Source organism: Glossina fuscipes, unplaced genomic scaffold (genome assembly GCF_014805625.2).
Source record: "Glossina fuscipes isolate IAEA_lab_2018 unplaced genomic scaffold, Yale_Gfus_2 150, whole genome shotgun sequence".
NCBI classification, from domain to species: Eukaryota; Metazoa; Arthropoda; class Insecta; order Diptera; family Glossinidae; genus Glossina; species Glossina fuscipes.
In genome coordinates, this window is record NW_023998493.1 from 443,656 (window position 1) to 458,971 (window position 15,316).

Sequence of the window (15,316 nt, forward strand, 5' to 3'; positions counted from 1 at the left end):
TGTAGAAAGTACACACGTATCTTATGAAAATGATAAAAAATATGTTATTCGAAGTTTTGCACATCCCTGGCTATAAATGTTTCTCATCTGTTTAAAAATTTTTGAATGCCACGTGAACAAGTTACAATCGGAATAACTCGAGTCGCATGAACCACCACTTCACAGTTGAGCATTTGCACTTGCGTGGCTGGCTGGATGGATGTCACATAGACAGATAACCTAGTGTTGTCTTTTTTAATATTTCGCTTGTGTTTTGAACAGCGTATTGTTCAAATCGATTAATCGCTATTGGTAGCCGTGGTTTCGCCCTTCTTAACCGTACTTTCAAGCAAGCAGAGAGTATTGCTCTCCTGTTAAAGCGTATGATACGTCTGGATCATTCATGCATTTTTGCGGCTGAAGTTTTGAAAACTTTTCATAGAAATGCTTTCAGCGAATGCTTTTCATTTGGCACAAGAATCATTGATAGAAGAATCATTTTTGAATTGCGATAAGTGTCGTTATTACGATTCCTTACTTTTACCATATGTCGAAACTATAAAAAATCCACCTTTAGATATGTAGGTCTTCTACATCCGTTATGAAGGCCATCTAGTGGCAAATTCATATTTACATGCATAACATTTGCATTTTAAGTAAAATATATATAGCTTTGGATAATTACTGCCTAAAACTTTAAAGAGATTATTACGTATACAGAGAATATAAAGAAATTAATGTCGCATTATTTTCAAAACCTTTCCTATTGAAATTTTTACATTAGCGCTTAAGCTAATCTGATGCTTTACTTAATGATGCACATATTCTATGTTGGATAAATGTATTTAAATGTCTCGTCAACAAACAATGTTGCTAAAGGTAAAGGAATAGCAGCTACAACTGGTAGTATACAGTTGCAGGCATTTTGATTGTAAGTAACCTATAAAGTATTCCGACTATACCAGACAGATAGTTTCGTTCCTTCAATTTCATACACTTTCATAATATTCAATATTTAAAGTTAAGTTGCTCTACTTATAATTTAGAGCTCAATATTTTATAGACAATTTACTTATACATATATCAAGTATAGTAAAAATAGACACACATTTTATATATTTTTATATATATTTTTATAAATATATGTATTTTTATATATTTCGTATGCGTATTGTAACTTAACAGCGTAATACACAGCCCTGTCGGTGAATGTAGGGAAGGGAAGTGTGGCGTACATTAACTGCGTTCTTCCGTACGCAGCATCCAGAAATGCTCTCGAGTACGATAGTATATCCGTAAAAAGTCTACAATCTTTATATTTGAATCTATAATTTAGCTCCTTACGTCGGTGCGTCCATTTGTAAACTTTTGTTTGCTTGCTGTTAGAATATTAACCGAATTTTGGCATTCATGTTTTTTATAAGCGGCCATAGATGAAGCGGAAGTTAATTGTCCTTAGCAATTATCGTTTCAAAGTTGGGCCTCATTACTCATGAAATTCATTGTAATTTTAAGGAAAAAGCGGATATTTTCCGCTTGCAAAGATTCTCACAGTGAGAAAAATTCTATTGAAAACAATGGCCATAAAGTTTGATAGAAATATTTCTTAGGGCCGTTTATTCGGTCGTTCAGTTCACACTACTTCCATTATTTTTATGCATCCGCTTAAGATGACGAGTATCGAAAATTCGCAACAACACAACGCTTGTATATTTCTTACTGGTTTTTGTAGGTCTTGCGATTTTTATGTTAGACACTTTAACATAATCCGCCAAAATAGATAAAAACAAGCAAATCAAATGATGATGATGATGATGATGACGACGATGACGATGACGACAAAGCATACAGATTTCAATTTGTTTGCGCTTCTCAAACTAACTAACCGAAGCAAGCGTACAACTGGGGATTGAATTAAAATTGCCTTCTAACATAAATATATATGCAAAGGTATACACACACATATGCATATGTATATACATACGTATTGGTATAAATGTAGGTATTCAAGTTGAATAATAATATTAATAAAAACGGTATTAGTCTATTGCGCTGATCAGCTTAACCGACAAGTCAGCCCGGCTTAACTCACCTAGAGCTCAGCATGTGTGCCTTACACCACTAACACTTAACTTATCTGCTTAGAAGCAACGAACTTATACAATTTTTTTTCTTCTTTTTTCTTTTTTATTTTTTTTTTTTTATTACTTTTTTTTTAATGGAAACTAAAGAGAGGTTGTATGAAGAGAGGCACGATTTATCCTATGCTTCTTTTATTTCTTCAGTTTTCTGGCATGATTTACCGTAAAGAAATTTCTATAAGTTTGCTTCTTCTTGTAAAATACTAGAATAAGTTGAATTAGTGTATATAAAAAAAAAATATATACATATAAATAAATATATAGAAAAGAAAAATTAATTAATTTCACATATGTACGTTAATGCAATCGCTATTACAGCACATCAAAAACAACAGCAGCAACATCATTCTAGCGCATATCCTCCGAGTTTAATATTGCAATGGAGACGAAATGCCGTACAAAAGAAATCATGATGATAGAAATCAAAAAGAAATCAAAAAAACAAAAGTATATATTAAAAAACTGAAAAGCTCCAATTTTAAAGATAGTTGTTGCTGTTGCTGTTGCTGTTATTGTTGTTGTTATTATTATTAGTGCGATAATTACTTCTGTTGAGGGTGATTGGTTAATTAGTTTTTCGTTTATTCAAATGCTGCCTTTAAAGTGTAAAGTCTGCGAAATATTACATAACATGAAATTCCATAGAAAACTAATAGAAATAATTTTGAAATTATGTCAACTCGCTTCGTTAATGATCGAATTCATGCGCATACATATAACAGCAAGTTTTTATTATTTTGACGCAACTACATCAGCTCTGCCAGCTTATGCAAATAGGTTGCATAGCTATGCAGTGAGTGCAACAATTGTACGTTTTTTTTTTTTTTTTTTTTTTTTTTTTTGTTATTTGCTATCGAACGTTGGCACTGAACATACTTTGAATGTCGACTAATTAGTGTACACGTCTCTACATAGTTACTCCACGATTAACTACTAGCGAAAAAAGTTGCTAAAGGAAAATACAATGTTGCCCGTTAAAGTAGAAGTAAAAACAAAACTGAACCACACCATTCCATTAAAGATGCTTTACGTTTGCATGGCTGTGCTTCTGCTGGAAATTAACTGCTTTAATTATTTTTATTTTCAATTTTTTTTTTTTTATTTTCGTGTTCGTTTGTTTGTTTTTTTAATTGTAAAAAAAAAGGGAAAGATTTTTTTCACCAGGTGTTGTTTAATCTGTAATGCGGAAATTGTTAGAAAATTGTTTACTAATCTGTTGATGTTATTTTTTTTGCCTTATTTTTGCTGTTAGTGTCATTTGTTCAAAGCCAACAATAGCAAGAATAAAAAACAATTAAAAGGATTACATTTGCTACAACAAGACAAACAGCAGTAAGAGGCGAGGATAAAGCTCGAGATGATATGAAATATTTCTAATATCTACAGAGAGTGTAATAAATCTTTGTCTTTATATTTCTAAACATCTTCCATTCGTCTATTAGCGAAGCCGTTGTTTGTTGTTACATAAGTGTAACTTGATATCTAAATTTAAAATCGAATTTCTCAAAAAAATGGAAATTATTGATCTATCAATACGGATATATAACAAAAGATAGCAAAATTATAATGTAAGACAAGATAGCTAAGAGAAACATTACAAGTTTTAATGGACTTCCAGAGTGCCTTTTAAAAAAGGGTTAAGAAGGTCCCACGTTTACTCGTAAGTGCTACACTAAACGCAATAGAAAATTCCTTTACTATCTTCTTTACTTAATTTAAAAAATGTAATTATTAATAGGACGTTTAGCGCTTGTGGTGTCATGTAACCGTATATTCTTTTGAGTAATAATATCTGCTGCCGAAAAGATTGACCGAGATAGCTAAAACTGGACACACACGTTCTCAATATGCTCATCCACTCATAATTTTGGAAGTGGGCATGGTGCGGCCATAAATATGTTTACGCATACGCCATATAGTTGTTTAACTACAATTCATTTTATAATCGTTGTATAGTATATTATTAAATACCTTACACCACTGCACTTATTACAGTTATTCATATAACGATTTTGCAATATAAGACGTTATGTGGAAAGTGCTCAAAAAAGTGATTCGATCCGAAACAGTTTCAATAGCGGTCGTCCTTGGGCCAAAGCAACTCGGTGTAGCTAATGTCAACTAGATATATTAGAAAATTGCGACTTGTAGCAACCTACTCAAGAAAACAAGACGGTCGGATGGAGAGACGAACAGGCAAACTTAAATTGATTTAGAAAATGATTCTCAATCGATCGGTGTAACAAAAGGTAGGCGCATGCTTAATATACCTTTGTATCATAAGTGATGTAGGGTAAAAAAATGATGAGTATATGCGTAAGTATTTTTATTGCAGTTCATAATATTCTTCAGTCAACTTTTAAAAAATTGCATAGATTCTTAAAAAATGTAGAAATTTTAAAATTCAAAATTAGCAAATCTGACATTATAAATAAAACTCATCCAAAAGGCTTGATTCGTAAGTGGGTCGTAATGTATCACTTAAGCAGTTCAATGTGAAAAGAAGTTATTATATCAATGGATCACGTAAACTATACACAAAACTTCAACTAAAGCGTTTACTAAATTTCTTGAAGGACTTCAAGATGAGATTACATTAGAATTTCTAAGAAAGCTTTCACAAACAAACTGAAAGAAAATTAAAACTATATAATTAAACTTAATAAATTAACGCTGTTTGTGTACAGCGTACACATTAACGCGAATATAGAAAACAGTGGAAAATGTTGTAATCAGCTGTAAAGCTACAGAAAAATAGTTGTAATGAAAAAGAAACAAAATACATAGTGAAAAGTAATAAAACGTAAGCGTACACTTTACGACGAATAACAGGCACGCGACACATGACTTATAAAAATAAATTTTCTCTATTTCCTGGGTACGTACAGCATGGAATGTTATGGATCGGCATTAGAGAAAATATACCAGTTTTTTACACAATTATCGGCATGTCCTACAAACTGTGAATTTCCGTCAGTATATAAACAATGCGTGTAAGACCTAATGAGGCACAAAACTTTGTCTATTGATGAAATTATAACTTTTTAACTTAATTTAAGACATTCAAATAGTCGCCACCATTGCCTTATTTATAACTGCAATATTCGATTCGCTTGTTTTACTTCACTAAGCTACGATCACGAAGCTATTATGAAGTGTGGTTGTTAATGCGAATTTATGACTCGATTTTGAATAGCTTGCTGATTGTGAAGTGATTGAAAAGCGAGGATAAATTCGCTCTACAACTGCGCGAGAAATTGCGAAGGAAAGGAAGTTGGCTGCCTGGCCACTACTCAACTTCAAAATAAAAGATTAGATAATTGATTGCCACTAAAAATGATTAGATTGTTTATCCCATCCATCTATCTATTGTAATCGCTAGCAAGGCTTCAAATTTTCAATATGCAGATTGGAATATCGCGACTTACAATACCCTGACAAAAATACAGTGATCTGATGAAAAAATTCTATGTGTTGAGCGTGAGCGTCTTTGTTTGTTTCTACTCGGTTGTAGCTTCAAATAGACATAACAGATAACGAACTAAAAATTGGGATAAAAATGCATGCAAATAAAGTGATCCCTTGAAACGATTCTATATATGCAGAGGAAACAGCATAAAGTCGGACTTTACGTCTTCAAGGCCTCGAAGAATGAAATGCTAGATTGAACGAACTAAACCTTTAAAAGAACTATTTTTATTATTAATTTAGTTATAGAAATAAATACTTAGTCTTAAAGCACTTGCATCTCAGGGTATCGGCTTTATTGAAAAGTCCACCACACTTGAGAATTGAACCCACGATCATTCAGTTGTTAGATGAGAGCCTTTGCCTGCTCGAAATCAGAAAGTAAAAATAAATTTAGTGGTTTTATGCACACAGTAGATGTTACAAAATCTTCGACGAAGCTACAATGCATCTATCCTTCGATGATGCACAAGAAAATTAAATCGTGAGAAAGATTTTTATTACAGGGTCTTTCTGTATATATATATCTATATATATATATATATATCTATATATATATATGTGTATATGAACTGAGGAAAAAAGGCATTTAAATCAAACTAAATACAACTACCGGCTGCTGCTTCTGCTTCTGCCACAGATAATGATGACGATGGTATTGCGTTTCATGTTGTTGACAGTAAATGCAATTTGAACTTGATATACAACAACGTGACACGCATATTAATTGTAATGGTAAGTGTGCGGCAGTAGTGGTGGCGGCCTAATGGCCTGTCTCGGTAGGTTAGTTAATGCTGTTGCAATACCTTTATCGGCAGTAAATGAATGAATTAATGGATACATATAAGCATTTGTAATATATAGTGTGTGGTAATAAAGTTACGTACGTGACCATTATTGTTATTTTAATTTACATTTTAATAATAAAAAAAAAAGTAAAGAAAAAATAAAATAAAAAAAAATCATCAACACATGCAAAATAGGTAATAAATTGATTTGAATTATTTATTATTTATTTATATAGTATTAAATTTAGTATTTTCTTTAAAATTGTTTGAATTATTTGTTCCTTTCATATGTCATGTCCCATTTCGACTCAATTTCAATGAATGATACTCTAGAAGAGTTGCTTAGGATTATTAGAGAACCTGCTTTTGAATATCATCGCTTACAAACGAAATTTAGAGTGAACACGACCTGAAAGAAATGATAATATTTAAGTAAGGATTTCTTAACACTTGTTGATATTTTCGTTATATAAGTGTTTTTATTCAACTGAACTGAACTAAATAAACTTTATAACATCTATTAACATTAAATAAACATGACTGGAATAAAAATTGGTTTCCGAACATAACGAAATTAGCAACTTATTAAAGTTCCCATCATACTAAGCGTAAAGCCATTTGGTTTGGTATCCGCTCTATGTTGATTGAGAAAAGTGCTACAACTCTTTGCAGCTTAATTGATAACCGTTGCAAAAGTCATAATTTTCGCAAAAAAATCGATGTCAAATATATGAGAAACTGTTACTGTGTGCTAGGATTATCGATGTCATGTATTTTAAATAGCAATTATAGCAGTTTAACTGACTGTTAGAAACTCAATGTCGTAATATGCAAAATCTATCTTAATTGATCATTTTCAAGGCTGCAACTGCGCCCGCTGCCACCATCATTTTCATATTCTTTTTGTAGTATGCTACGCTCTATATGGAATACTTTAGCCGGTCAGAGAAAGAATGCTACGATTGATAGGCTCTTCCGCCGAGGAATATGTAGCAGAGTTTGTTGCATCACGTTATGACAGTAAGTAATACGTAGAAAAGTAATGAGTGATTGATAATACATTGCCAAAGACTATTACTTCAGGTTCAACTGATTAAATACTACTGCGAATATTTGCAGCTTATGAAGCCAATGAAGGCTATATAAATAACAAATCGTAGCAAATATATATAAATATTAGGAGTTAAGACGAAAAATCCATGTAACCTTTATATATTAGAAGCTAAGATAAAAAAACTCATCCAACGCGATTAATAAAGCAACAAGTTCAATTGTTCCGATGTCAACCTTAGCACTCTGCGGATATTACTTCTTCCCATGAACGTTTATTTTAGTCCATACGAACAAATTAGTAATTGGTAGAAACGTTAAGAAGCGAGTCGATTCCTAATTTTCTCTTAAGATATATTTCGGTTGTGAAAGCGTACAAGAAACGACACCGGCTGTGATCTGGAAATATTAATTTTCTCGATAGTTGTCCACAACAATTCAGTTCTTTAAGAGACATCAACAGATGACTTGACTAAGCAGTTTACCTCAGAAGATAAATTACTTTCCCGTTCGACAGATAAATTGGTTACTTGGAAAATGGATAATATCCGGCTAGCGACGAATATTACTTTGAATACCATTTTCTTGCATGTTTTTTATTTGTCAGTTAAATATTATTTCTTACAAAAAACAATAAAACGATAAAAATTAATTCAATTGTCTAACAGAAAAGTCTTTTCTTTTTATTTCTCTTAAACTCTCACTTTTTTTTTTTCTTAAAGTCGACACTTTTAATCATAAAATTCTTTATGAAAATGAACTGAAATGATATGAAACTTTTAGATTTGAGTTTAACTAACAATTGTCTCGATGAAAGGTTTTTCCATTTCAACGCTACATACACGACTATTTATTACACTTGTTCACTAAATATTGTTTTTTGTTTAGTTTTTTTTTCTCTTTGGTTGTTATAAATTAAAAAACTTCTCGTTACTGTAGCTACTAAATGGTAGTGTTAGTAGTGGTATTATTGCTCGTACAAACAAAAAACCTAAAACGCGGCCGGCCAACTAAAGGTAAAAGTCTTTATACACGACCACGTAGTAAACGTAGACATATAACAATCAAGATGTTGCTGTCGTTGTTGTTATAGTAAATATATAAGTATCCTAAGCGATCAGTTTGATGTTGATGCCTGCTGTTGTTGTTAGTTGTTGCACTAGAGAAACAACAGAAAAAAAAAAAAAATTTTTTAAAATGAGAAATTGCACTGGTTCCAAACAAACTTGATTATCTTTGAAAAACGCACAAACATACACATACACACACACACACACACACACCACAAACGCTTGTACATACAAGCACACACTTGCGTATGATTTAAGTCTTACACAGATTATAATATTATTTACAAAGAGTCCCGACTTTATTATATATTTTTTTATACGAATATATTTACATATATATAAATATATACACACATATATCTATATATTTATATATATATATATATATATATATATGTACGATTACTTATTATTCCTTTAATAGACGTGAATGTGAATCTTTAACTATCCGTCGCGTACTGTTCAAGTGGAAGTTTGTGACGGAACTGTGCGGTGCTCGAATTAAACTTCACAACATGAAGGCTCCTTAACCTGCAATACATACTTACATATACATATGAGTTTTCTTAAGCACCACGCACATATATAACAGTATGTAACTAATCTCTAGAAAAATATAAATAGAAAATAAAAATGAAAAACGAACGCAAAAAAAAAAAAATGTAACTACAAAAAAAGCATTAAAACGTCTTACATATAAGAGTTTATTAAACGCTTAAGTCAATGAAGAGAGCTTTGATGCTGCGCGCACACGCTCTTCTTAATTTGATATGCAGGCAATCAAACAAGTTAGCATGCGCGAACCTTCTTGGCGTGACTTTAGACAGAACCTAAACCTAAACAGGTGTTGCTGTTCATTTTAATTAGATCCACGTTTAATATCATGAATAAGAAATCGAAGCGCAGAGCGTTTATTCGTGAAGAAGGGCCATCAGCTGTTGCCCATTTTAAGAGAGAGACAGAGAGAGAGAGCGAGAGAGAGAGAGAGAGAGACAGCGAGAGAGAGAACATACCAAAGAGTGAAAAAACAAGAGTGTTTTGTGAAAAGAGCTTTCGTGTTTGTGCAACTCTTGACTGCTACGATCGTTAGTACCCTTCAAGATGCTCTTAAAAATTTTTTTAAATTTTACATTACTTTTTATTTTGAAAATTTTGTTTTTATTTATTTATTTATTATATTCATTAGTGACTTTTTCTTGATAATTTCGTTTATTACCGTTTTTCTTAGTAGGCCACGTAGATAAAATGTTGTCTGAGTTATGTTTACGATATTTATCGTTGTGTAACACTTTCGCTTTATTCATCATTTATGGGTCAAGGTTTTTTTCCATAATGCATTAATATCATCAATTCTTTTTATATCGATATTTGTTTTAAGGAAATTTCTCAATATGGTGATTCATTCTTTTTATGATCCATGACAATATCATTCCATATATTATTCCTAAATTAATTCAAAAGAAAGGCTTAAGAAAAGCACTCAGACGCACATACATTTTTTCTTTTTTTTTTTTGGTATGACCAATCACTCAGGGAATGTGCCCTATTCGTGTAACATGGTGACGGTCAGAAGAAGGAAGAAGACGAGGAAAGAGAAGGCAATAGGGAGGTAGTGGCTGCAGTTCAGCAACTATACGTCCTATCGATAGATGTTACACGTTTACCGACTGATAGCTATGGCCAAAGACATCTCTACCGGACTTGAGATTTGAACCTAGGGTTTGCTTTACCATATAGATGGAGTACCGAGGATGAAAGATGAAGGTAAATATATTAAATTAAATACACATATGGTATTTCTTGTTGGACCTATACGACAAAATTCTGTGCATTAGACAAGGGAAAATATATTAACTTGCCAGCCTTCGGTATATATGATCTTAAATAAATAAGAATATTAGATCCCTTTGCGACCTGGGACCTTCACCCCTTTTATTAATAACAAAAAAAAAAAAACATTACAGTCGGACAAGGCTAATGGTTAATTAGTCTACACCGGTTTGCTTTTAAAAAATAATCTCGTGACTAAATTCTTGAAACTATACCAGGTTTACGCAAGAAAGCACAGCTTCAATTTTTCAAACTTTGTACGGGACAGAACCCAGAAGTAGACTAAGACGGTCCAAATTCGGTATAATGCATTTTTAGGCCAATTGCAGTTACAACCAAATTTCTTAATGAAATAATAAGAATAAGACCTTTTCGTCCCACAAAGGTTTACTTTTCGTTGGAGTTGGTCCACTTTCCGTTGGAGAAGCCCAATGTCGATGCGAGTGTATTTGACACTAAGGAGGACTTAAAAAAGACTCATTTTTTATTATACCGGTCGAGTCAAAATCATGTTCTGAATCGGTTTAAGCAAATCTGACCGTCCAACCCGCTGTTCACCTTTTCATCTGGTCGCCTAAAGACAAGTTATGTATTTTTTGGGTTCAACTTACAGGTATTTGGAATATTCTGATGAGATTTTGTACATTGACTTGTTTTGGCCAAGGGCTATCCCTATTGACAATGTTACAAATCCTATTTAAAAAGATTTTTCGAGCATGTCATTCAAAATTTCTCAACAAAAATCGTTGAGCGATCGCATTTAAGTATGCTAAATGCGAAAAGTTTGGATCAGATGGACCAAACGTGTCCTTACCTAACCATTCTGACGAAAGGTAAGCTTTTACATAAAAATTGGTATCTTTTTTTAAGTTTCGGAGTAAGAATTAGCCATGTGCCATGTGGATCTATTTTTTTTACTACACACCGTATAAAGATTTCACGACTCGAGTCTAAATTATGAAACATTAGTCCTCAGCTTAGCGACAATAGTAAATTGATTTTGATTTTCAATGTAGGTAGGGAACTTTTCTTTTTATCTGATAATCCGTTTTATTAAAAAAGAAATCTGAAAATTTAACGTAGAATAGCAGAAAAAACAAATTAAACTAAAAAATTATTAATTGTTTAATAAATATTTATGTACATGCATGTCCTAAAGAAGAAGACCTTGACTGATTTAACAAACCGCGCTCAAGTAAATTGCCTTAACATGAATAAGCATTTCTTTCAGTTTTCATGCTTTTCTCAGTTGACTTGAGAGGCTACGGAATGAAATAACAAATGAAACAACAGAAACAATAATCAGCTTCTTTTTTTTTGTTGTGGGGAAAGTTACAAGAGAAAAAAGTTACGACTTCATAATGAGACGATTAAGCTTTTTATGCAATTTGTCACAAATGCAATGAAATACCGAAACGAAATAAAATCCAGGCACAACACAAGCGAGCAATGCAATTTAAAATACAAAGACAGTTTATATATAAGCGGTATATTACGATATTGCCAACACTCTGAAAAAGGTCAATCACTGACTGTTGTCATCATTATCATTATCACTACCATTATCGTCATCGTTATTATTATCAAAATCATTGCTATTGTCTGGCTAACAAAAGCTGAATTAATTAAATTGATTGAAAAATGCAAGAGAAAAGAAGAAAAATAAAGAAATAATTTTCGTTGAAAAGTATGTGAATTAAGTGGTCGTATGTCATAATCTTATGAAACAAATTGCAAACATTGCAAGACTTTAATCCAGAAATATGAATTGACATAAGTAAGTTATGCGTGCTATCTCGGGCACAGGATTTGCCTGGTGCTTTCAGGCAATGGGAACAGAAGACAAGACACCAGAAATAGCAACAACCGCAATTGTAAGAAAAGGTATCAACACAACTTCTGTCCATTTACGTCGATATTCATTTTAAAATTTAAAAAGAGTTTCTTTAATATCGACTAGAAAAAGTCTTGGGAATGGTATTAAATTAAAGGAATGTTGAAAAAAAATGTTTGCATGCATAAAATTGCGTTTAATTATAATAAAAATCAAATTCGAGTCATCAACATTGTTGTAAGGTAAGGGGAAAAACTGAAGGTAGTTAGTTTTTGATTATGTATTCATACTATGCGTCAATATCATGGAATAATCAATCTATTAGCAAATTGTCGGGAAAGCACAGGTGAAAAAGTTTTGTATTCGCTTGTCAGTGAATCTGGGATACCCGCTACTTCAAATAATTAAGCTTGCATGAACCTTTGCTACCTCAAATAATTTAGCTTGCATGAACCTTTGCTTACTACTACATGGCGAGAAGTGCTTTTTGAATAAGTGTTCGTTATGAATCGATAAAAAAAAAATGTCATTGATTAAGTATATTATGCTTCGCTAACCAATAGGTTTTCCCGCTTTTATGCCAACGTTTGAATATCATATTGAAAGAATTCCATGTCGTTTGGGGGCTATCCAAGAGTCAGTAAATTTTTTGGGATCTTCGCAAGAATGAAAGTTGCCAACGATATTAATAAATCGTAAAAAAACGGGCAGTATAATAGAGTATTGTAATGGTTTCTACGCAGACTTTTCGTTAACATGTGGCCAAGCGTGGTAATGTTATAGTGTATACAATAGTCGTATTTCCTTCAAATGCTTAAATGTGTCAATTGTTATCGGTTTACAGAGGTCATAATAAACAAAACCAAGGTTGACACAAAACAGAGACTTACAGTGCGGATGGTTGAAATTGGCGACAGTGCCAACATATTGCTGGGCCTACTATACGATTTTTTTATGATTATTGTAGTGTATCGATCGTTTCGTTGTCGGTCACGATACGATTGCAAAAGTAGTTTTCTCTTGTTCCATTGAATTGAAAATTCCAGTCAAAGCAAGGCACTCAATGATCTTGCTTGCGAGTCCTAATTATTTCTAATGATTTCAAACGTTTCGATGTTCGATCTCTGCTGCAGTGCTTCCGATAGCAAAGTTACCGTAATTCGCACCAATAATTCTGTGCACTTTTATTCCAAATCTCTTTTGAACAAAGTACTACAGTAAAGTTTCCGAAAGTTTCCGAAATTTAAAAAGATGCGAAGCCCATTTTGTAAAGCAGAATTTATTCCAACTATCGATAGGGACAAGTTGATGTACGAACTGATGAATGAGCGAGGAGGATGGATAGAGACGAGGGAGCAGTAACTGAAAAATAGCTGCATCGTCCGCAAATCCCATCTTAATCGAGGGGCAATAAAAAGAATGCTGAACCTATAAATGAGGACTTGGATATCTTGAGAGAAAGGAAAGAACGCGTAGATAAAAGGAGTAGATCGAATACCTCTAATCTGCTACGTAAAATCTATTTCGGATAATTTCTTATATGGACGTTGATACACCTTGATTCCTGTTACAAACCGTATGATGACGTCAGTATTTCTGCGTTTATGCCTAGCGTGTGCAAACAAAAAAATTGTATTGTGTATTAAGTATTATTATTAGCATGAACGTATGAAATAAAATGCAGCAGCTGCTCTCATGCGAGTAAATGCATAAATACCGACAAGGGTCAGTAAACTAGAAACATAAACAGAATTAAAAAAAAAAAATTTCTTATATAAAGTTATATAATAAATAAAAGCTAAAAACAATTATATAACAAGTGAAAGACAAAGTTACCTGCAAGCAACTGTTGCACGGACACTCTTTATGCCCTACAGGAGAAATAAAATAAAACAAATTTTAATACAAATTTTTATAACTCATTCAAACATGTAAAGCAACATTCAGTTACAAACTAAAACCGGGAAAACTATTGCTTAAAAGCCTTTAATAAAATTTTTAAGATTAAATGCCTTAACAACTTAACTTAGCTACTGTTTGTTAACTTTAAACACAAATACTTTAAAACCAAGAGCATTCTATAAAAATCTTAGGCTTGGGATTAAAGATATAATGTTTGTAGCAAACCTACTATAACCGCGCCACAGGTGTTTTTAATGTGTACCGCGTGTGGGAGAGAAGAAAAATGTTATATTCAAGCTATTACAATAAATCTTACGTATACTTATTGTGGTTTCCTTCTCTTTATGCTCTGCTTTCATATAAAGATTCTAGTGATTTCAAAAAAACAAAAAAAAAAAAGAAAAAACCACTACAATAATTTTAATAAATAAGACCAACAAAATCATGTCGTTGGTGTCTTCTGAGACTGTTATGACCTTCAAAGAAATAATGCAAATAACTTCGAGTTGAATAACATAAAGTAAACTAAAAAGAATGAAAGAAAGATATAACGAAGAAATAGTCAAGTTATATATCATAATTATGTCGTGACTTTCAGACATTGAATAGTTGATTACGTAATGCATATGCATATGTTTGGGGAATGAAAATTCCCGGGACTAGGAACAAATTAATTTTTGTTTTGATTATACATTCAATTCCAATGTCGAAGTCAAGTGATTAAACGGGGACAACTTTTTGGAAAGCTCGACATTCTCACAAAAACTGTGCAATTTTCCCCTTTCTTCTAACTGGCAATCTTATATTGTATTCAACTATAGAATTTTTTAGCTTTACATAAGCATGTAAATATGAAACTGGAATTTTAGTACAAAAAATATGCTTTTATTGTATGCAAATGATAAAAAAATAATGATCGCTAGTTAAAAATATTTTCCACCTGTCCACCAGTTTATGAATGCCACACCGTCAAGAAGTTTTTTTTTTGGCTGCGAACCATTGATCGAATCGTCTTTTGCATGTTTTCATGTATAGTCCAGAGTATTGCTTAACAGATGCGGCGCCTACCGACGCAAGCAACTAGTAATTGTAAGGAAGTGAGCTCGGGGTGTAAGCGACATGGACAAGTAATTCCTAATTGAGCGCTTGTCGTTAGTAGCGTTTGATAATAATCTTCTTCCCATAGCAATACGGTCTTCCTATAGATGTGGCTGGTACGCCTAGATTAACTAATGAATTTTTGCGCTTGGGACA

The 15,316-nt window shown here is 32.5% G+C and overlaps 1 protein-coding gene across 1 annotated transcript in view; it reads right to left on the reverse strand.

The window, feature by feature from the left end:
• LOC119641503 (serine proteinase stubble) overlaps nt 1–7,977 on the reverse strand; it is a 42,246-nt gene extending 34,269 nt beyond the window's left edge. The window contains exon 1 of the mRNA XM_038040224.1: nt 7,912–7,977. The gene's annotated coding sequence lies outside the window, so the exon portion shown is untranslated. The remainder of the gene's footprint in view (nt 1–7,911) is intronic.
• Between the last annotated feature and the right edge of the window lie 7,339 nt (nt 7,978–15,316).